The following is a 22,506-nucleotide window of genomic DNA, read 5'->3' as shown; positions in this document are numbered from 1 at the left end:
TCTGCAGATCCAATCTCGTCTTACATAATTATGTTAATAAATTACCGAATTCCACACCGACATTCCATACTATCACCAGTCCACTTAGTATTCTTAAAGTTTCGCAATTGTGTTTACTAAGGCAGTGCCCGAAACATATGACTCCAGAATTTTAATGATGGTAATTAATTTAAGTATGTGCATACCTAAAAGGTCTAATGTATGTTCGATGGCATTAAAAAAAAACTTAAATACAACATGTTTATACTGGAATCTGGAATCCTGAAAGCTTTACGTATTATGTAGTAGTGTGGTAGTAGTAACAATATGACGGTCATAGAAAAAACGAAAATATTTCAGTCATCGTAAAAAATATCGACCTTTTTAACTCAACATAGAGCAAATTAACATAAATAAAAAGATAAACATCAACAAATCACATTAAAAAAAAACACTTGACACAGTTAGATCAGACACTATCACTAAAAATACGATTAATGTTTATTTATGTTATTAAAATAAAAACAATTCGCTGTTAAATACCAAGTTCCGTTTTTATGGAACTTTAATAGCAAGTAAGCAAATGAATTGCATAATAATTTTCATAGCATATAAACAGTGTAGCTATTGTAAAGTCTTGTTTCGAACGGTTCTATTTTGCAATTTTGTAAACTTATTATAGCAGTAACTGGATAATTAATTTCATATAACTGTCGAATTAATTTGATAATTATTGGGAAACCGAATTACTATTTTGTATAAGTACCTATCTCATAGAGGTTAATTCATGTTTATGACTTGAATAATGAAAAAAAGTATATTAAAGATATAGACAGGTTATAGGCGACTGTGGGATATGGGTTAAATTGTGGCGTAGGCGAGAGGCTGGCAACCTGTCACTGCAATGTCACAGTTTCGTTTTCTTTCAACCCCTTATTTGCCAAGAGTGGCGCTGAAACCTGAGTAGTTTCATGTGCTCAGGTTTCAGCGCCACTCTTGGCAAATAAGGGGTTGAAAAAAAAACGAAACTCTATATATATTAATATATATAACGAAACTAAATGTATATGTTCATAAAACGTTTCGAAGTGTGGAATTTTATTACTCATGTACAGTCGAGTTCATAAATATCTGTACATTACTTCACCTTAACTCGTAGCAATAAGATGAAAAAATGTAGGTACTACACATGTTTATTGTTTATGAACTCGACTGTACAATGTTTTAATTACAGATACAGATGGTTTAAATTTAATGGGTAATGTTTTGTGGTACAAGTATATAATATATAGCAGAGTCTAATGAGAATAAGCTCATCATCAGTACAATACGCAAACGTTTCACATATCATGCAGAGTCATACAAGTCATACAACGTGCTACGTTTTGTGTGTTGATAGATCAAACAATGCTTTCTAGGTCACATCTCAATAATTTATTTTGGTCCAGTAATCAAAAGTGTTCGATATTAATATTGCATAGTAATTGTTTGCACGGCGATATTTTTTTTCTAATAGAAAGTAAGATATTATTACTTTTTGTATGTATTTAGGTACATAGGTACTTAGGTAACTACCTACCTAAATTAATTAGTTATGAATTGAAATAAAACTATGAGAACGGATTATTTAGCGCATAATGAATTTTTAATACATCCCCAACGTTTCGAACTCTTGACAGCGAACGCTGTAAAGATATAATACGATTTCACGAGTAACTATCGTGCTAACCGAAGACAATATTAGTTATGTATGTATTGTATTGTACCCAACATTTCCAATTTTGGTACAATATTTTTTGAAATGTTGGGAATAAAAGTTTTAGAATGAATTAAAAAAAGGTTTTGAACTCCTGTGATTCCTGTGAAATTCAAACATTCTACTATGTTAACTAGGTTAAGTTTTAAATACCATAATCTGTGACAAATAGGTTTTTTACCGATCTGTGACATAACCAATAGGAAATCTAGAACACTAATACAGGCATTGTTTCGTTTTTACTACCACAATTATAACTTAGGCGTATCATTGCGAATTGCCACATTGACATAACAACCAACATACATACAATCATACAATCACGCCTGTATCCCATAGGGCTAGGAAGAGCACATGAAACTACTCAACTTTTAGTGCCACTCTTGGCAAATAAGGGGTTGAAAGAAAACGAAACTGTGACATTGCAGTGACAGGTTGCCAGCCTCTCGCCTACGCCCCAATTTAACCCATATCCCACAGTCGCCTTCTACGACACCCACGGGAAGAAAGGTTGTGGTGAAATTCTTAACCCGTCACCACACGGGTCTCAACAACCAACAACCACATAACTACAAAGATTTAAAAAATAAGGATAAGGCAATTGATATAGTTTAAGTACACATCACTCTGTCTTTTCAGTGAGGCATTTTGCGCATCCCGCATGTCTATTATACTGACACCATGTTTAGTGCACGTACAAATCTAGTGCGAAAAGAGTTTCCTTCGTATTTTTCCGAAAACGTTTGTATTTGTCATGCTAGTTCAGTAACGCCGTGGCTTGTGTGGGCGACTGTCGCGCGATGGTCGCGCGACGGTGATGCGACGCATACGAAATCAAACATTATCGATATGGAAGTATGAGACGCGACGGCGACGGTCGCGTGACGGTCGCGCGACCGTCGCCCACGCAAGACACGGCGTAAGTGTCAGTCAGTACATCTTGTACTGAGACTGACTGAAATAGCATGACACTTTCAAAAGTTTCCTTAACAATACGAAGGCAAATCTTTTCGCACTACATCCTGTATGCCACGTCCTTACGCAGTAATATATACGTCTGGCGTAGTTGGTAGTGACCATGCCTGCTAAGCCACGGTCCCGGGTTCGAATCCCGGTAATGGCATTTATTTGTGTGACGAACACAGATATTTGTTCCTGAGTCATGGATGTTTTCTATGTATATAAGTTGTATTTCTCTAAGTATATAAGTATGTATATCGTCGCCTAGCACCCATATACAAGCTTTGATTAGTTTGAGACTAGATTGATTTGTCTAAGGTGTCCCTCAATATTTATTTATTTGTTTATTTATAATGTATAACTACTATTCTCTTGTATCAAAAACACGTGTAACAACAGCGAGTAATCATTTCTCAGCGGATGTGACAAGATAAATCGCGCGTCTAAAAAAAGAAAATAATTACGATCTGGGTGAACTAAATTTACGATACATTAAGTTCACAGTTTTGGTACGCGTGAGTTCGATTGGTTTATTTGTTCCTTCAAATATCATGAATTTGCATTCTTTAGTAGTAAAAGTGTAATGAGAGTATTTTTTATACATAAACCTTTTCAACACCCTTGCCCATTACGTGCGCAATTGCTCGCAGGCTTATCGAGAGTTATATACCCTGTTTTTATTTATTGAATTCCGTTAACTTTAAGGGAAGTTTCTTTAGATCAAATACAATTAATTTCTCTAAGAAACTCTTACGGTTATCGAGTTATTAAAAAAAATAACAGCCTGTACCAATTCCTAATGTTATTTAGTTTTGACATGTGCCGTTAATCACTTGACACTATGATATAATATGAATGTTATTCTTAAGGGTCTCTCACACTAATAAATGTATTTTATTTTTTACAATTATAAAACGAATTTATAAATTTACAAAAGTATCACAATAAGGTTTGTCTCAAAATATACGTTCTTACTTATTAGCGTTGATTTAAACAGAAACATTTTGAAAACCACATAATCAAACATTATCTTTTTTTTTTTTTTCAAATATTTATATATTTATTCAGGGTTAAAAAAAATACAATAAAAAAAAAGTTAAAGTCATAACCAAACCCAAAAACCATACCAACAAAAATAGTTCGTGATCAGCAGCGCAGGCTTCGTCAAGTGGACATGAAACAAATCAGCTACAGGCTTTGTCACCTACACATACAAATACTAATAAATTCATTTATTACGTCTGAAAATTATGATTTTTTTTTTTGCAAATTTAACTAAAAGTGATATACAGGGTGGTACCTGATAATGAACCTTGCTACGTGTCGAATTTAACGGAAAACAATCAAAAACACGGTGTAGAAAAACCTTTTTCCAAAGGAATTATGAAAAATCTTGTAAAGTATCCCGTCATCGGGATTGCCTCTATGTACAGTGAGCTGCAAATTTTACATGGAGAAAATAATGAATGAATTCATTTATAAATTCGCCATGCACTTTAGCAGCTCACATTATAATGTGTTAGACATTTAACCCCCTTATTCATAAAAGTATGTACGTTTATGAATACCTAACGGGGTTAATATTTATGAACATAACTTTTAAAAGATGCAGTGAATTGATGCAATAAATTTAAGAAATTAATTATAAATGTAGGTAGGTACTAGGGCTTCCAATACCGGGATCCCGGTATCTCGGGATCCCGGGATCCCACCTTTTTTTGGGCACATTTCAATACCGGTATTTAATTTAGCAATACCGGGATCCCGGTATTTTTAGAAACTAACAAATTATGCCAAATGAACGTAAATTACTCATCAAAAACGTTAAATTTCTGCATCACGATGGCCACTACACGCGTAAATCTTGCTTCTTGCTCGCGTTTTTCGATTTGACACATTCTCTGTTCGGTGTTTTTGCAATATTTGAATGAAAATGATAGTTTTTTCGATGAAATTACCTTGATAAAGAATTAAAAATACGTATCAAAAGCATTCATTGAGGAGGGTCTGCCGCGAACATTTTTTGACACATTTGTTGCACTTGTGAATTCGCACGTAAGTGTGACAGAGAAGCAACACGTCAAACGTGGTTGCAACAGGCCACTGATCCTCTGTAAACAAATCGCCTTGATGCATCTATATCATAGATATACTTTTCAAAAAATTGGTTAATGCATACGAACTAACGTATACCGTGGCTACTCTATTTTTACTGTACAGTCAACCAATTTGAATACTAGGCCACTCTAGAACCCTGTCTCATTTACACCGTGTTCTATTTGCCATAGAAGTCACATTGACGTTTACTGTGCAAAGGTTCTACAGTGGCCTAGGATTCAAATTGGTTGATTGTACGTGTGCGTTAGTGTGTTGAACTGTAGCTCAAAACTTTGCCGTAACATTCCCTATAGTAACGAAATTGGGAACTCAGTACTCAACTATCAAAATGAAGAAAATTACTTTTCTTATCCGTAAATTAAGTGTTCCTATTCCGTGAAGTAACCTTTTTGATTTTGATTATCATTTCCGCAAAGTAATGTGTGATTCCATAGATTATTTCTTAATGTAATTTTTAATAATCTATGTCGGACAATTTAGCGCTCTTGGCTAATTGTTCAATGATTTGGCGGATTTATTTTATTAGTGCTTTAGCGCCTCTAGCGCTACGAATAACAAAAATACCACTAAATTGTATTTGTGTTTCCAAAAAAAAATCATCTCATTTTCTAATTTCAAAAGTCAATGATGAAACTATAGAGTGTGTGTAATCGAGAAATGTTCTTAATGCTTGTTATTTAAGAAAGTGATACTATAGTTAAATCTACAGTACAATTACACCATTAACACTGACTATAAATTCATGCTGTGTTACCCAGCACAAATGCACACACAGCATGAATGAGATACAGCTTCCTAGTATCATAGCCATACTAAAGAAAAGGCGACTGAGGTGGCTCGGGCATGTGTATCGAATGGAGCGGACTCGTTTGCCACGCTGCGCTGGTAGAGGTTGCAGATGCAAAGAGACCGGTCAGACGGCCAATGCTGCGCTTTAAAGATTGCGTGAAGCGTGACATGGTCACATTTGATATTCCATGCAACCAGTGGCAACGACTGGCCGAAGACCGACCCACGTGGCGCCGTGTTGTCCATGACGGTCAATCCAAGCACACCAATGCCTGGTTCTCCTCCTTGAATGATAAACGCATGAGGCGTTACAAGCAGGCCTCTAACCCCAGCCCATCTGGAGGAGCATACACCTGCCGTGTGTGCGGACGAGGGATCCTCTCTCGAATTGGGCTATACAGCCACGAACGTAAGTGTCGCAAGGATGCTACTTAAATCGTCTGTTATAGATGCAAAGGCCTGTTATTATTAAAATGTAAAAGGTTCTATTCCGCACGACCTTAAAGAGATCGATTTGGCTGATTTGGCAGAAAACATGGTTTGCCATGACCGCGTCTTCTTGAAAAATGTCCGATCTGGCGGCGATATCTAACTTACAGAATCATCTGAGTAGAGATCTGGCGCTCTTTCCCGCTTGCTTTTATACTGCGTCCTCGGTCCCACTCATAAAGAAGAATAAAGAGCACAGGGCGTAGCCCTTTGAATTAATGTATACTTAAAAACAATAAAAGTTGAACCGACTTGGCCACATAAGTTTGCGAACCGTTTTGGGTTGAAATCGAAACTTTTGAAGTTGGAAATGTAATCGATTTGACCCATTTGTAAGTCGGATTGGCAAGATTCCGCTGTAGTATAACACGCATGAAAAGTAACAAACGAAATTTTGAATAAAATTTGTTATTTTAAGCAAATTACTTGGTTTTAAAATTTTTCCGATTTCAATACCGGGATCCCGGGATCCCGGTATTGAAATCGCCAATACCGGAATGAATACCGGTATTGGATAAGGTCCGGTATTTGGAAGCCCTAGTAGGTACTAAGTCCGTATATGCAAGCGCATCACCGTAAAACTAATGCACCGTGACTCGTATTTTATTATCCTCCTAATTATAAAAGCTGCAAGTTACACCAGCTTGCATAGCTAATGAGTTTTTTGAACTCCTTATCTTAATAATAAAGAAAGTCGTATAAAGTCACAAAACTTGAATGGCGGGATTGCGTGACTAAACCAACTATTTATTGAAATGAAGGTGTTGATAAATTATTTGGGTTTAACCAAAATTTGGCTGGTGAAATAATAGTTAGTAATATTAATAGCCGGTTTTACTTAATTTAGATTTTTAATTCCGTATTTGACTGATTCGAACTTACCAAAGATATAAATTCGCTCTAGTTACGAGGTGGATCGGATATGAGAGTAAGTGTTAAACGTGTCAGATAAGTTTACACCCGCTTGCAAGTTCGCAGTTGACACTATCGTATGTTAGCGCCATACACTGAGAGAAAATACAACCAGTTTTCATGTTCGTTCAACAAGTTTTTTGGTTAAAATAGCGCCTATAAACAACAAGCTACTTGTCATTTGAATCGGCATATATTTGAATCAACAAGTCGATTTTATAAAAACAACCTGACACATTTGTATTAAACATACGTTTGGCTGATTCAAACGGATAAACCGCAACAAGTCGAACTTGTTAAATTCACAATGCAAATTTCTCTCAGTGTACTTGGCGTAGTTGGTGTGAAAACTTAGCTTAGTCAGAATCTAGGTACACGTCGGTCTAGGTACATATAAGACAATTTGAAACAGACAGGCAATGTGGCTCTAAATAATGTCGGACATTGTATTGAGAAATGGCAATCTTCACAAGCTTTGAACGAAACTTTGAAGTTGAACGAACGAGTTAGAAGGCGTTGATCGTCGGACCAGTGGAGCTGGAGGGTTATCGTAGAAGAGCCGGAATACCCACGCGCTGGTTCAGCACTATCAAAAAGGTCACACGCGTTGGACTCCAGGGATCCTTTAGAAAGGCAAAATATCAGTCTGAGTGGAGGACACTGCAACCACGTACAGCGACTTATGGTGGTCACGACTTATGGTGGTCAGCCATGAAGTTTTGATGATGAAGAAGAAGAAATATGCTGCATCAGAATCATTATTGGATTGTATTATTAATGTGTGAAGCACGTGGACCCTTCGCTTTCGGATAATAACAGTCTAAGCCTAGGCCTGTTCTACACCACACACCACACTATTATTCTTAGTTTCAACACCACAGGCCTCCAAATTCAATACATCGTAAAGTTCCTAACAGGCAGTTAGTTGGCAGTTATCAATGTCTTCATTCACAATGGCAGTTACCAGCTACCGTATAATTTTCCATTCGTTAGCTAGATACTAGTAAGTAACCTGTGATTCTACGTTTCGCTTCCCTGAAGTGTCACTTTATTATTGAACGATAGTGTAGTCGTAATTATGGTATGGCTAAATTACGACGAAAAACTAGTTGCTTATCGAATTTTTCGGTTTTGGTAAATTTTCTTCTATAAAGAAAGGACAATGTACTTACTACTTACTTGAGTTGTTTTGGAATATACTTACCAAAATACTAATTCATCAATAACAATTTGTATTTTGAGAACATAATAAATCAAGAAAACATTTGCTTACAACATTTTACAAAATTTTATTTTTGAAAATCAAAATTTCCTTCTCAAAGTTTATCTGACCGAAAGATTCCCTTGCAGATTTGCGAGTCTTTAATGATGCAGAAGCTTGGATTATCGACAAGATAACGAAAATCACTCTCAGTGATCGCTCAATAGCACAACTGACGAAGAGCTATATCTTATATTATCGGGATCGAAAGATAAGGGAGCGGAATAGGCCTTGTGGAAGAAAGATAACGGAAAAGAAATTGCAAATTTCCGAGTGATGAGAATCGATGATTTGAAATATGAAAATCTTATTACTAGTAATCGCATTATTAAAAGTGAAAGAGGATGATCGTTTTTCTATACAGATATAAAATAAAGTAATAGCTACACATTTTCATGGACAAGCAAGAAGGGAAGCTAAAGCTATGTGTGCTATATAGGTACTCAATCATAAAAGGTGCAAAAAAACGATTCCATACAATTTCTTGTATTCTTTAACGCTTAAAAATAAAATGATTTATATATTATAAATATAGCTTAACGTTGAACTTTTATTTCCAAGTCACATTTTGCGTTAAATTTAAACTTCTTGATTGAAATATCTAGAACATTATAGTCGCAGTGGCATTGACATTTGAAACACTTGACTTGCGGTGAGATGTTCTAAATATGAATGAAGAGAGAATAGATTTGGAGTAATAATTTATATTCTGGCGCCATCGCCAGTTGCAAAGTTCACTTTTGTGTTTACGTCTGTTTAAATTTAAAGTAATTTATAAAAAAAACGCAAGAGCCATGAAATCATTATTTATGACTCCGACCTTTGTCCAGCAAACGTCTTTGGCTACAATGATTAATTTAAGAGTCAAGCGCTTTTAATGGTCATATAGTAAATATGTACTTAACATAATTTTTGACTTTGTAATTTTTGTGGTGATTCATTTTGTCATAATTAACTACGAGTTGCCTCGCCGGAAATAATTGCCCCTACACTTTCGTAATATAATACAGAGTGTAACAAAAATGCTGATTCATTTTAAGGGCGTACTCAGTATCGTATTCTTATCAGGAAAAAGTAGAAGAAAAATTTTTTTTCGCTTTTTCATTTTGTATGAGCCGGGCCGCGCGAATCTGTCGAATCTCCATACAAAGATAAAAAAATGTTTTGCGAAAAAAAATTTTTATCCTACTTTTTCTATGATTACGATACTGATAAGACGCCCTAAACGGATCACCACCATTTTTGTTACACCCTGTATATATTCAACTCCTTGCCCGTTCAAATAAAATTTTAAATACTACCTAAGTCAAAAATGAGTTCGAAGTATTTTCCTCCATTAATTTTTATTGCTTGACCTAATAATATACAGTGTAGGTATAATACCATATAATCAATATTTGAGTGTTATGGCTTCATCGAAATATTATGGTCAATTATCAAAGTTTGCACATCGTCACTACTTTTAAAAAAACTTGTATCTTCGTCTGTCAATAAAAAGAAAATTGTAGTAAGTATGTATGAATGCATATAGACTTACTGCGTTTTAACTTTGAGGAGCAGCGTGAGATACGAGATTTTTTCAAAGTAGTGACGATATATCAGAAAATCATAGTTATTTAAATTACCTGCAAAATAATTTTCCAAATTCCGCACATTCAATGTACTACTGCGTGCACTTCGTAATTGTCATTACTCACACCGCTAGTAATTATCAGCTGTTATCGCCCTTACTGCCCTGTCAGTACTCAAAAAAATTCAAAAAATTATTCAAAATTATTTATTTTTCAGCAAAGTAGACATGCGTAGGGGCCGAATCCTCCTTTTAAGTTTAAAACTTGTATTAGGAGGTATTCGCTCTTTCATACAGGGTTATCTTCAGCGCTTAAAATAATATTAAAGTACAATTAAGATCTTATATAAAATAGGTAGGTACATGCTATTCTCAACTATGTTACATTACAATTTTCAAAGTAGATTTTTAGGTAGTTAGGTAATAATTTTTTTTTTGTATCTGAAAGTAAATTTAAAACTAAATTTGAATGTACATTTGAAAGTAAATTTAGGTGAAGGTAAATTCAATATTAAACAGGGTGAACCAGGAATATAAAACATATTATTATAATGAAGATAAAGACAGAGGATTGTCCATGCAAATACTCGCACATGCGAGTCGCACGACAAAGTAAGTATATTTATCACGTTTTAATTATTAGATTAACGAATATAAAATAAAATATTTTATACCATGCACTAAATCAAGCATCATATTAGTAATTATAAAGAAAAAACATGGACAATAGTCATTTTTAAAACCCACATTCTAATTAATAGGTCGGATGGAAAGATATTAAGTAAACGAAGTTGACTGTGACATCTCTAAACACGATTTCGTATATATATATTACATATTATAAATTCGTTCTAATTCGTATTGACAGTTCCAAAAAAGAAGGAGAAAGAAGCTGATTTGACTACAATAATATTTTTTTTTCCTTTTTTTTTTAGTAAGTAACAGGACTATTCTATGAGTGACTCAGTTTCATCGTAAGTTTTGCTTTTTAGCCAGCTTAACAAAAGTGTCTTGCATTCGCCGTAGCTCTTTGTGTAAATGTTTATTAGTCTATTTACTTTGTTGTATAGAATTATTGATAGTACATAAAATTGTCTTCGTGTAAAGGAAGTCTTAGCATAAGATTGTATAATTACGGTATATGGATTAAGTTTTCTTAGTATATTTTCGTCAATTTTCAAAGTTTTTTGGACTTTAAGAATACTATTAAATATATAAAGTTGTCTCACTGTAAGCACATCAGCATCGCGGTAGACATCAACAGTACTATATCTTATATTTTTACCTAGAAGTACCTTCAGAACAGATCGTTGCGCCCGCTCAAGTCCTATGAGTTTAGTTTTATGGGTGCCTCCCCAAATTGGCAAACAATAGAGAACTATGGATTGTACTAGCGTCTTGTAAATGTATATCAAAAGTTCTTTATCTGATACATGTCTAAGATATCTGAATAACCAATTTAGTTTTCTTATTCGATTTTCAGTTACTTCATTTTGCTCATTCCAAGAAAGTAATTGATCTATATGGACGCCAAGGTATTTTGTACAGGTGACATGATTGATGCTTGAGCAAGAACAATTATTGTGTGATTGATAAACGCAATTGTGAGCAATTAAGTTATATTTTTGCCTATCTGGTTGTGAGTTTTGTAGGATAGAAAAAGTTATGTAATTAGTTTTTTTAATATTTAATGTAAGTAGGTTGGTTTATAACCACATCATAACCCTTGAAAGACCAGCCTCAGCATGGGCATAGACTTCATCCCAGTTTTCCCCATGAAATAGTAAAGCTGTATCGTCAGCATACGAAATCACTAGTCCGTTCGTAAGTTGAATATTGGTTAGATCGTTAATGTATGTCAGGAAAAGAGTAGGGCCCAGCACACTGCCCTGAGGCACGCCGTACTGGGTTAGTTGCTTATCCGAGCTAAATATCTCGTTATTTATCTTAACACGTTGCGTTCTATTATGTAGATAACAAGATATTAGTTTTGCGAAGTTTCCGCGAACGCCCATAATTTCCAGTTTACGAATTAGGACGTACTGTACATTGCTGACAATATTTTTTTTGTTAGATAGTTTATGAAGTCAAAATTTTTGTTTATTAGGTCTGTTGACACTGTATAATGCTATAGAAATACTGCGTTAGTCATACCAAGCCAGGTCAGGAATCTAGTATATTACCTATAGGTAAGCATAATGTACAGAAAGCGCATAACTAGCTAACATCGTTAGCTTGTGTTGTGCCTAACGAGAGCCTGCAGCTATGTCGGACAGTTTCGCACGGTGCAAACATCTCGAAAGTTAGAGCCGGATGTTTTCCCTGACCTGGACCCGTTTCTGACGTTACGGTTTGATACGACCTAAAAACAATCTTAAAATCATGCCACACTTTTTAGGCTGTTTTCAAATGTAACATGTCTTATAATAATAATAAAGACGTTTATTCAAAAGCTTGAACACAGGTACATTATAAAAGTACACAGGACTGCTTACAAACTAATTGAAAAGGTAAGTGGCTCAGCTAATGTCTGTGCCAGAGGGCCTCGAGGCGCAGCGGCCACAAGGACTGCCAGCAACGGACGCTGTTATTCTGCCACCACCAGATTTTTTTTTCTTCTGTGATTCTTGCCGCGTCCGCGCCACGCCAACAGCCTAATCAATTAAAAACTCTTTTTGTGGGAATTTAAAATTTCCTAAAAGTTTTACGTTTAAAAAGTAGTAAACTCAAAAATAACCTTTGATACTTATTCGATATAGCATATAAGTAGATTCCTGATTGCAGGTGTTAAAATTATTATGCAGTGTGAACAAACGCAACAGCGTTCAGCATTCACACGCAAATAAAACGGACACGTCATCAAATATCTATGATGCAAGTAAAATAGTTTAGTAATCACTATGTGACTTAGATGATAATCATTGAATTAATTGATAGAAGACTCAAAACGCAACTTAAATAGTGTCTCGCAAGTATCTGAAGGAGCCTTTTGTCAAGGCATTGTATATATTATGTTATTAAGAGGTACATGTTATTATATGTAAGTACTTTTTAACCGACTTCAAAAAAGGAGGAGGTTCTCAATCCTACTGATTTTTTTACTTTCTACATATCTCGCTCGTGCGATTTCAAGAATCTGAGGTTTTAACACTTTTTACTAGATAGTCGTCACGGAAAATGCGTGTAATTTACCTATGGTTCTAGTAATGGTTTGGTCACTTTTTCTATACATTGCTAATCAAAAAATGTATTTTAAAACGTCAAAAACTCATATGAGACTGTAAAGTTTACAGTGTTTTACCTAATAGGGTTTTTTTGCACGATTTGCATTGAAAATATTTTCTTTTGTTTCCGGATGAGAGCCGCGAGGCGACCCTTGCCAAGGTTCCTTCACATGTGGGTCGACAGGCATATTCAAGAGACATATGTGGGCTTCTATTACAGAAGGGCTCTTATGCTTCAAGAGCAAGAACGTTGTATCATCAGAAATTCTTACAGAAAATCCTCTTTTAGGCACGGTTTGCCTTTTTCTTACCTCGTTAGTGACTAGGGTTGCAAAAAAACGGTTTTTGTTCTGGCTTGAAAAAAAAAACATGAAAAAAAACCGTGAAAAAAAAAAACAGTTTTTTTTCTGGAGTAGGTATGTTTTTTTTTCTAAAGTACGAAATCTCAAAATTTGCAAAGCAGTTAATACTTTTATACGGTTTTTTAGACTTGAAACGAATTTAATGAAATAACTTTAATTTCTGGTCTTATAGAAGTAACATGTACGAAATCTGTAGTTGGTAGTTATCACTATTTACTATTGGCAACACCACCGCCTCTCCACGCTGCACGCAACATCGGGGATTCCCCAATAAACGTTTGTATACTGAATGTAAATCGAAGTAAAATGTACGTTATTGTTATTGAAACACGTTTACAACTCACGACAAACCGTTATTGTCGAATTATTTGTTCATCTGAAAAAAAAACATATTTAGAAAAAAACAATGGTGCTTGGTTTTTTTTCATAATTCTGAAAAAAAAAACATTAGATTTTTTTTCTATTTGCAACCCTATTAGTGACCTGTAATAACAAGCGCAGTATATGCCTTCAATTATTGAAAAGAGCGTGTGTAACGCTCTTTAAAAATATTTTTATATAAAACCTATAAGTAATACCTACCTACTTTAGCTATTCGGGGAAATCACCGCACCCTCATTTCCCAGGCAGAGTGTAAATGAGATGATCTCTGTCTAATTTTGCTAAATAAGATTAGTACTTACAGATGTAGTGCGAAAAGGGTTTCCTTCGAATTTTCCAGAAACGTTCGTGTTTGTCATGCTAGTTCAGTCAATGTCAGTACATCTGGTACTGAGACTGACTGAAATAGCATGACAAGTTCGTACGTTTCCGTAAGGATACGAAGGCAAATCTTTTCGCACTTCATCTATCTGTACCTAATATTTGCTACATACAGCATACGAAGAAAACGCTTTTTAGAAGCGAAGATATCACTGCGATAAAATACCGAGTATAGTGTCAAAGATGACCTTGTTTAAACAATAAAGGTATTTTAGACATTGTCATATCCAATCCATACAGAGCAAATTTTAGACGAATATTGAACTTGGAACCGGGAACTATGTCGCCATAAAGTCGGCGTCAAATAGTTGATTCCTATTTCCATTACAAAGCATATCGTGATCAAATATCACGCAAGATATTGTTTCGCTACGATAGAAACATGGCTGGCAAACCGCAGGATCTAGTCAACACAGAAAAGTAAGTGAACTGCATTACAGTTTCTCTATAACGTTATTTACGTATTCAATATTAATATTTTGTAGGAAGTAGGTACTAAGTATCTACTCGGAAGTTTTATTTTTATAATATTTCACAAGTTATTTACTTTTCTAACAAATTCTCATCACGATTTTGTTAGGTACTTCCGTTAGTATCATTTCGTCATCATCAAATAACCATGACATGACAGTTAGGTGCCTACCCCACCGTCTCATGCATAGCCACATTCTGCATTGAGATTGGGTGTTACTGATTGGTATAACTTTTTTTCATATATGTAGTAACATTTGATATAACGACATTTGGTATATATTTAAAGGATATAATCACTCATTTGACATAATTAACATTTGGTATAACCACAAAATATCTACTTTTATTTTGTATAATCTTTATTTCGTATAACACTTATTTATAATAACCGTTATATGGTATAACTATCTATTGATATACGACTAGTATAATATAACTAGCAAACAGTATAAAACATTTCATGAATTAATTTTATTCTTTTTTGAAGGGATCACAGTTCTAACCTAACCTAACCTACTTTTCTGATAGCAGTACATATGTTTAAGGGTCACAGTTCTAACCTAACCTAACATATTTTTCTGGTAGCAGCGCGTTGTGTGTAGGGGTCACAGTTCTAACCTAATTTACTTTTCTGGTAAAAGGATGATTTAATTTATTGTACAATTTTTTTTGTTCTAACTGTGTTTAGAAAGAATTTGTGTTATATAATTTATTATAGGAAATAACCAATATACTCAAAGTATGTTATGATAAATGTTATTCGAAAAAATGATCATTATATTAAATAAGAATTATACAATTTGTTAGTATATTATTTGTTGTTATATCATCATCATCCTCCTTGCGTTATCCCGGCATTTGCCACGGCTCATGGGAGCCTGGGGTCCGCTTTGACAACTAATCCCAAGATTTGGCGTAGGCACTAGTTTTTACGAAAGCGACTGCCATCTGACCTTCCAACCCGACGGGTAACTAGGCCTTATTGGAATTAGTCCGGTTTCCTCACGATTTGTTGTTATATATGTTTTAATAATTATATCAAATGGTCGTTATAACGACTAAAAATATATCAAAAAAAGTTATATCGATCGATACGCACCCATTGAGATTATATTCAATAAAATATCTTAAAGCCTATTTACGATACCTATCTTACAAACTATCATCTAATTTTTTTGCCTCTTCTCTCTATTATCATTTATGAATCATAAGCTCTGTTACTCCAGTTCCTATTATTCCGTGTTCATCAAACAATCATGGCAGTTATAGGTACACCGTCGCCGTCGTCTCATAGCCTCATCTTCATTGATATTTCATGTCTCTTTATCTTATACTTTTAAACGAGCAATTCTTGTATATTTATTTATTTATATATACCGACGATCTCGGAAACCTAGCGATTTCGCCGAAATTTGTTATGTGGGGGTTTTCGGGGGTGAAAAATCGATCTAGTGTAGCCTTAGATCCCGGAAAATGCGATTTTTCGAGTTTTCACGAGTTTTTCTTTCGCGGTAGTAAACGTAAAATATGGTCGTTAATTTCGCCGCGCGCGCATCGATTCCGTTTAGCTCAGTCGTACAAGGTCGGTCTAATGTACGCAGATAGATCGTAGGTGTCAGGGTTTCGAATCCCAGCCAGAAATTAAATTTTTGTTTTTTGTCTTTTTTTTTGTTTTTGTATTTATAAGAGTTTTTTTTATCTAAAGACGTGATATATTAAAATAGAACCGAGCGAAGCTCGGTCGCCCAGATATTACCTAATTTATATAACAAATTCTCACCTAGATTTATTTGCCTTCTCCCCTCCATATCTATTATTATAAGCTCAGTTACTAGAGTCCCTATTAATCCAAACAATCGCGTCAGTTAGGTACGCCGACGTCTCAGCCGCGTCCGCTATCGGGTGCTAATCAATCTCGCCGATCTATCAATTGTGGAGATTGTGCCAGATACACCGATAGTCTGATCGACTAGGTGCAGCTGTGTACAGGGTCGTATATCTATATATTTATGAATGTAATACCTTTAAGCAAACAATTCTTGTGTTTTTAATTATACCGGCGATCTCGGAAGCTTTAAGACGATACGGTAGGGGTCAATTCTCCATACAAACGCTCTCGACTATTTCCTCCCTGGTTTTTGAAGATAGAGCAATGATTTTTTAAATACAGATTGTTATTATTTTTATCTGTGTCGGACCGTTTTGATTTTTTTGATATTTTGCTTTGTAAAGACTCTAGAGTCAATCAAAAAATTCCAAAAACGGCCTTTTTCATTGTGGCGCAAAAAAAGGTGTGATACTCAAGAATGGTAATAATTAACCAAAAAAGCTAAACGGTCCGACATAGATTATTTCATTGTTATTCAGATTCTCAAATTTCGTTCCGATTGATTAAGTTTTGAAGGAGGAAAGAGTCGAGAGCGGAACCTCGATTTTAAATTTTTTTTTTTGAAATTTCTTTTGACCGAGTTGTTCATAACGGACAATTTTTTTTCGATAAATCTAGTTAAATAACACTTTTATATTTAACTAAAATTCCCAAGTTGAAAGGGGGGCTCCTTTCCATATTAGCATTTTCGCCACCGTATCCTCTTACTGGGATGAAAAATTATTTTAGCTCTTAGATCCCGGAAAACGCGAATATTCGAGTTTTCATGTGTTTTTATTTTATAAAAAAAAAAAACATGATATAACAGAATAGAACTCCGAGTAAAGCTCGGTCACCTAGGTACTAAATACTGAAGAAGATTTTATGTTTTAAGATTTGACGTTTTAAAATAATAGGGACCACATAGATTGTTGCTTATCTTACCACCAGGACAATGAAATTCGAAAGGGTTCCATGTATAAATAAATTTAAATAAAATATTGTTTTTATTTTGAAGCGGTTAACAATTTACATAACTATTCAAAATTTCAAGTCGATAGCGTAAGTAGTTCTCGAGTAATTTAGAAATGTGACAGACGGACAGAGTCGCGCCATAAGGGTTCCTTTTGTACCTTTTTGGCACGGAACCCTAAAAATAGTACATAATTTCCTTTATATACTTGCAAAATTATTTTATCAGTTTCTACATCTAGTATTACAAAATTGAAAAATAATAAATTTTTCGTTCGACCTACATACAAGTTTTTGAGTTGATTAGCTCGTTTTTATTACAGCTCTTGGCATGGTCTGAAAAGCTTAACGCTCTTGAAGCTGCCCTAGCTAGTTTGTAGCTCTTAGCACGCTTGTTGACTTCAGACCAATTAGCTTAGTTAAGTTCTAGCTTAGCCTAGAAAGCTTGGCTCACAGTTATCGCCTGTCAAAAACGCGAACAGTCGACCTGTCATATCTCACTCATACAAGCATGGCACGCGTTCACCTACACGAGCTTAGACTGTGTGCTAGGAACGCGCCTCTTTCATATATTTGATCGCCAGTGTCCGAGGTGTGGCTGCAGTGTTATATTTTAGGGGTATAACATTAAAAAATAGTACATTACGATACAAGTGCGAAAAAAGGAAGTTCGAAAAGGGGAGTGTTTTAAATCGACACGAGTTACGAATTTCCTTTTCGCACGTGTATCGTACGACGTTTTTCAGTACAGATGGCCATCCATTCGACCTGACATATAATGAACCACTTCTCGCACTGTGCGTAAAAAAAACACCATCTGTACTGGAAAAAAAACTCGTGTCGAATTTGTCGCCACTCGTTTCGCATTTCCTTTTTTTCGCACTAGTATCGTAATGTATTTACAAACGAATCAGTTGGATATATGTGTACTTATCTAACGGTTACCTATTTATTAATTACACACAGAAAAAAATTAGATCACTATTTCGATTTGGATATTTTATATAGGTAAATAAAATAAGGTCTATAAATATCACTCAGGTCTTATAAAGCTAAAAGAATGTGCCATTATCTGGGTAAAAGGACCTTATTGTCGATGGCGCTTACGGCGTTATGAGCGATGTTCGTGTACAAAAACTACGCCGCGGGACGTAAGCGCCATCGACAATAAGGTCACTTTACCCAGATAACGTCACAAATATCTTGAAAAAAAGAAATATAAATATAATGTAAATATTTTTTCTACTTGTCGACTGTAATCTGTCAATTAGGGCACCACAGACTAAACTATAAGTGCTAACTTTTCAGTGTTGGATACTCTATGGCAGTTCCGACTCAATTATATTAAGCTCATTATAGTTGACTTTAGTTAACTGTAATAATTTCAAAAATAGAACTTCATACAATTTCTATACTAATTTGCGATACCTGGCAAATTTTCCTGCATCTGAAACACATTTTTTTTATCTGTCGCGTTATCGGCCAATCAGAGACGGTTATTACAAACAATTGGTTGCTAGGTAATTCGATGTTGATACAACGGTGAACGACTCTATTAACATTAATTTTAACTTGCAAGAATGATGATATTTCCGTCCATTGATGATGAAGATGATGACTCGTAGAATAAGTATTGATACAATAGTGATATAATTAAGCTTTTCACTCTCGTACCGTACTATTAGGCCACTCAGCAAGCTTCGTGGCCTAAACGTGGTACTCGACTGAAAAGCTTTGTATTATATCACGATTGTATAAAATACTATTGTCGACCTGAAGATTTTGTAGAATTTTCTACTGTTTTCAAATAAATCCAGTAAATGCTCCCAAAACCACGGATATTTTTGGTATCCAGCTGGTGCGTGTCAGTGTATTTTATCGCCAAGGTTGCTACAAAATAAACTAAACTATTTCGAACTGATCGTATTCTGACAAACATCTATTTGGAGCTTATAATGACCTTTCATTACAGTTTTGTGACAATCCTACAAGATAAACTGAACTAAGTATGTAATTGCATTCAGAAAAAACATCTATTCTGAAGCTTTTAATGACCTTTCATGTCACTCAGCTGATAAATAGTAGAATAGACTTACGTAGGTACCTAATTACATAAAACAAAAGCAAATAGGTACCTCTCAAGGGCTATAATATTTTCTTTTAGTTACATTCGAAAAGTACATTAGTGAGGTATTAATATTTATACAAATAACAAAACATAGACATAGACATAGACATAGAATGGCTTTATTTAATATCACAATATCAAAACGTGTGTTTTTCCCATGCAACTTTATCGGGCCTTAAACTTTAACTTAGATAGGTAAATACTTTTAGCCAACTTTTGGCATGGTTGACTGTTAATGCTACAGGTTTTCCTAAGGTATTAAGTCTGCAATATGCACTATTTTTATGAGGTGCAATAAAATTAATAATGATATGCTGGTTCAGTGCTCAATGCAAACGTGTCTCATCTGTGTCGTAACCTAATGACAAAATAATTATCATTATCAATAAATTTTAACAAAACTAACTGTAAAAACCTTCGCCAAATAATGACAGGAAGTAATCTGTTACGTCCATTTGATATTACAGGAATTATCAATTTGCGTCCATTTTAAAATCGCAGTTTTGCCCACTTTGTTCCATTTACTGTCGGTCTAGCCAAAGCACAGAATATATAATAGTACAAGTACAGAAGGCCCACTGCTTTGATGTTCACGAAATGCCGCCTTATAAATGCCTACAAAATTCTTTATTAGCCATTCCACACGCGGACATCGCATATGAACCTTAGAAAAAACTCGCGACATAAAGTAACAACAGAAAGTGCGAACGTGCGTTCCGCGAGAACGCGCCCCACCCCTGATTAGGCCGCGAATTCGCGGCCGCCAGCATGTACTTGTAGCGCGGCGATAGAATCGCGGAGTGAGCCGCCCCTGGCCAAAGTGACAATTGTAGACGGTACGTGGCGATTAAAATTGAGTCTCTGTTCCGACCTAGCACGCATGAAAATCGTTGACGTTCTTAAACAAAGGATACTATAGACTAGACAGCCAAATAATAATACCACTACCGAACGAGATGGTCACATACAAATTATAATAAGAGTGACAGAGAGCAAAATGTTATTTTTTGTCTTTGTCATAGTTTCACTTTTCCGCCGCTGCCACAAACGAGTTTGTGGCAAACAACAAGTACGTGACTTGTCAAGCTTATTATCCGCCCAAATTACGTAGGTTGTTTATGGTAAACTGTCAGCCATTTTTAAAGAACTTCTTAAATTCGCTCCATTATTCCATATCTGTCCCTTATTACGGGTGTACGCTTACGTCAAGTCTATAGTATCCTTCATCTGAGTTGACGAGTCTGACTCTGCTGTCGCGCCAATTGACACGGAGGAGGAGTTAGAGATAGCTATATGGCTACGATAACAATACAATACATTGTCGATGTCGAATCAATTTATCGTAAGCGTTTGTGTTTGTGCATTTGGCCACGTACTCTGTAGCGCCACTTTAGAAGAGCGATAGGGAGCTGCGATACACTATGGCTTAAGCTTGGCTATGGCTTAAGTGGCGGTTGGTGAAAATTTCTGCTAGGCAACACTGAGCAAAAAGAAACCTACCTCAACATTAGGTACCTACTTTACTGGTAATACATTTTAGGCAAGCCGGTGGGAATCGGCTTGTATGGACCAGCCGCTGCTGATTGGCTTAAGCAATAGGCTACTTTCCTACTAGTCAGCTTCTTTTTAAGAACTGTCAAAACGATTTGCTAATATGGAATAAGGGAATTACTATGAAATACTGAGGAGTGACGTTACGGCAGCGTTACGGTCAATTCATTTACTTTATGTTTTTCTTTTGACTTATTAAATAGAAATTATGTTTAAACATAACACGGTCCATATTTTTCTTCTAATTATGTGGTGCTTTATTTCGTGCACTGCATAAAATATTTTATTTTAAGTATAGGAAACTAGCCTATTGTGACGATGGCTAGATACCCTATTCCATAAATAGATCACAATAGCGTCAGCGTTCAGGTAAAAAGTCGTATGTACATAGGAAAGTAAATAAGGTATTAAGCGTTTTTATTTGAAGAGGAGAATAATTGTTTATGTGGGAAATGCTCGCTCATTAGTGGCGTAGTTTGTCACAGACACGACATGATACGGGATAAGTGACATTGGTACTGTTAACCTCCTCTAGTTATCACTTTTTTGCATGGCCTACTTGGTCATAGAAGGTTTAAACCTATGTAGTTAAATACAAAACGAAGAGGCACGCTAGTAACTTCTCTCAGTACGAATGTACTCATGCGGTTGTGATATTTGGATTTAATTTTGGCATGAGCGATAAGCTAGCAAAGCAACCAGTTACTGAAATATCACAATATCGTTTTCCTTTCAACCCTTAATTTAATTGCAAAGAGTGGCACTGTAATTTGAGTAGTTTCATGTAGGTACGCTGCCTGAATAATTTTATAATATAACTAGCTTTATCCCGCGGCTTCGCTCGCATTAGAAAGAGACAAAAAGTAGCCTATGTCACTCTCCATCCCTTCAACTATCTCCACCTAAAAAATCACGTCAATACGTCGCTCTGTTTTGCCGTGAAAGACGGACAAACAGACACACACACTTTCCCATTTATAATATTTGTATGGATTATGGGTGAGTTCATAATACCTATAAGTATTCATACCTATTTTAGATTACAGCAGCTAAAGATCGTTTCTCCCCCCCCCCCCCCTCCCATAAAACTCAACGTAGCGAAGTTTACCACGATTACCGATCTCCGCCGCCGCTAATGGCCACAGACTGGTTGCGTCACAACTCCCACGCTCGTTTGTCATCAGATTTGCATATGTCTTACAGCGCTTTTGGCTACTCTGTGTCACGCCCCATTTCACCTGACTACTTTATCAAGTTTTATTTGGCGAGAAGTCTGCGTGAGTCAGCGGTTAGGGAATAGGGGTAGGCAGGTTAGACGTAACGGAATAGGGT

At 35.5% G+C, this 22,506-nt stretch overlaps 1 protein-coding gene across 1 annotated transcript in view; it reads left to right on the top strand.

Annotated features, from left to right (window-relative positions):
- The window catches only part of LOC125234381 (carbohydrate sulfotransferase 11), a 131,897-nt gene that overhangs the window by 475 nt on the left and 108,916 nt on the right, over positions 1–22,506 (top strand).

The sequence above is a fragment of the Leguminivora glycinivorella genome, chromosome 16 (genome assembly GCF_023078275.1).
Source record: "Leguminivora glycinivorella isolate SPB_JAAS2020 chromosome 16, LegGlyc_1.1, whole genome shotgun sequence".
NCBI classification, from domain to species: domain Eukaryota; kingdom Metazoa; phylum Arthropoda; class Insecta; order Lepidoptera; family Tortricidae; genus Leguminivora; species Leguminivora glycinivorella.
Note: the sequence above shows the minus strand (reverse complement) of the source record. Positions and strands in the feature narration are given on the sequence as shown.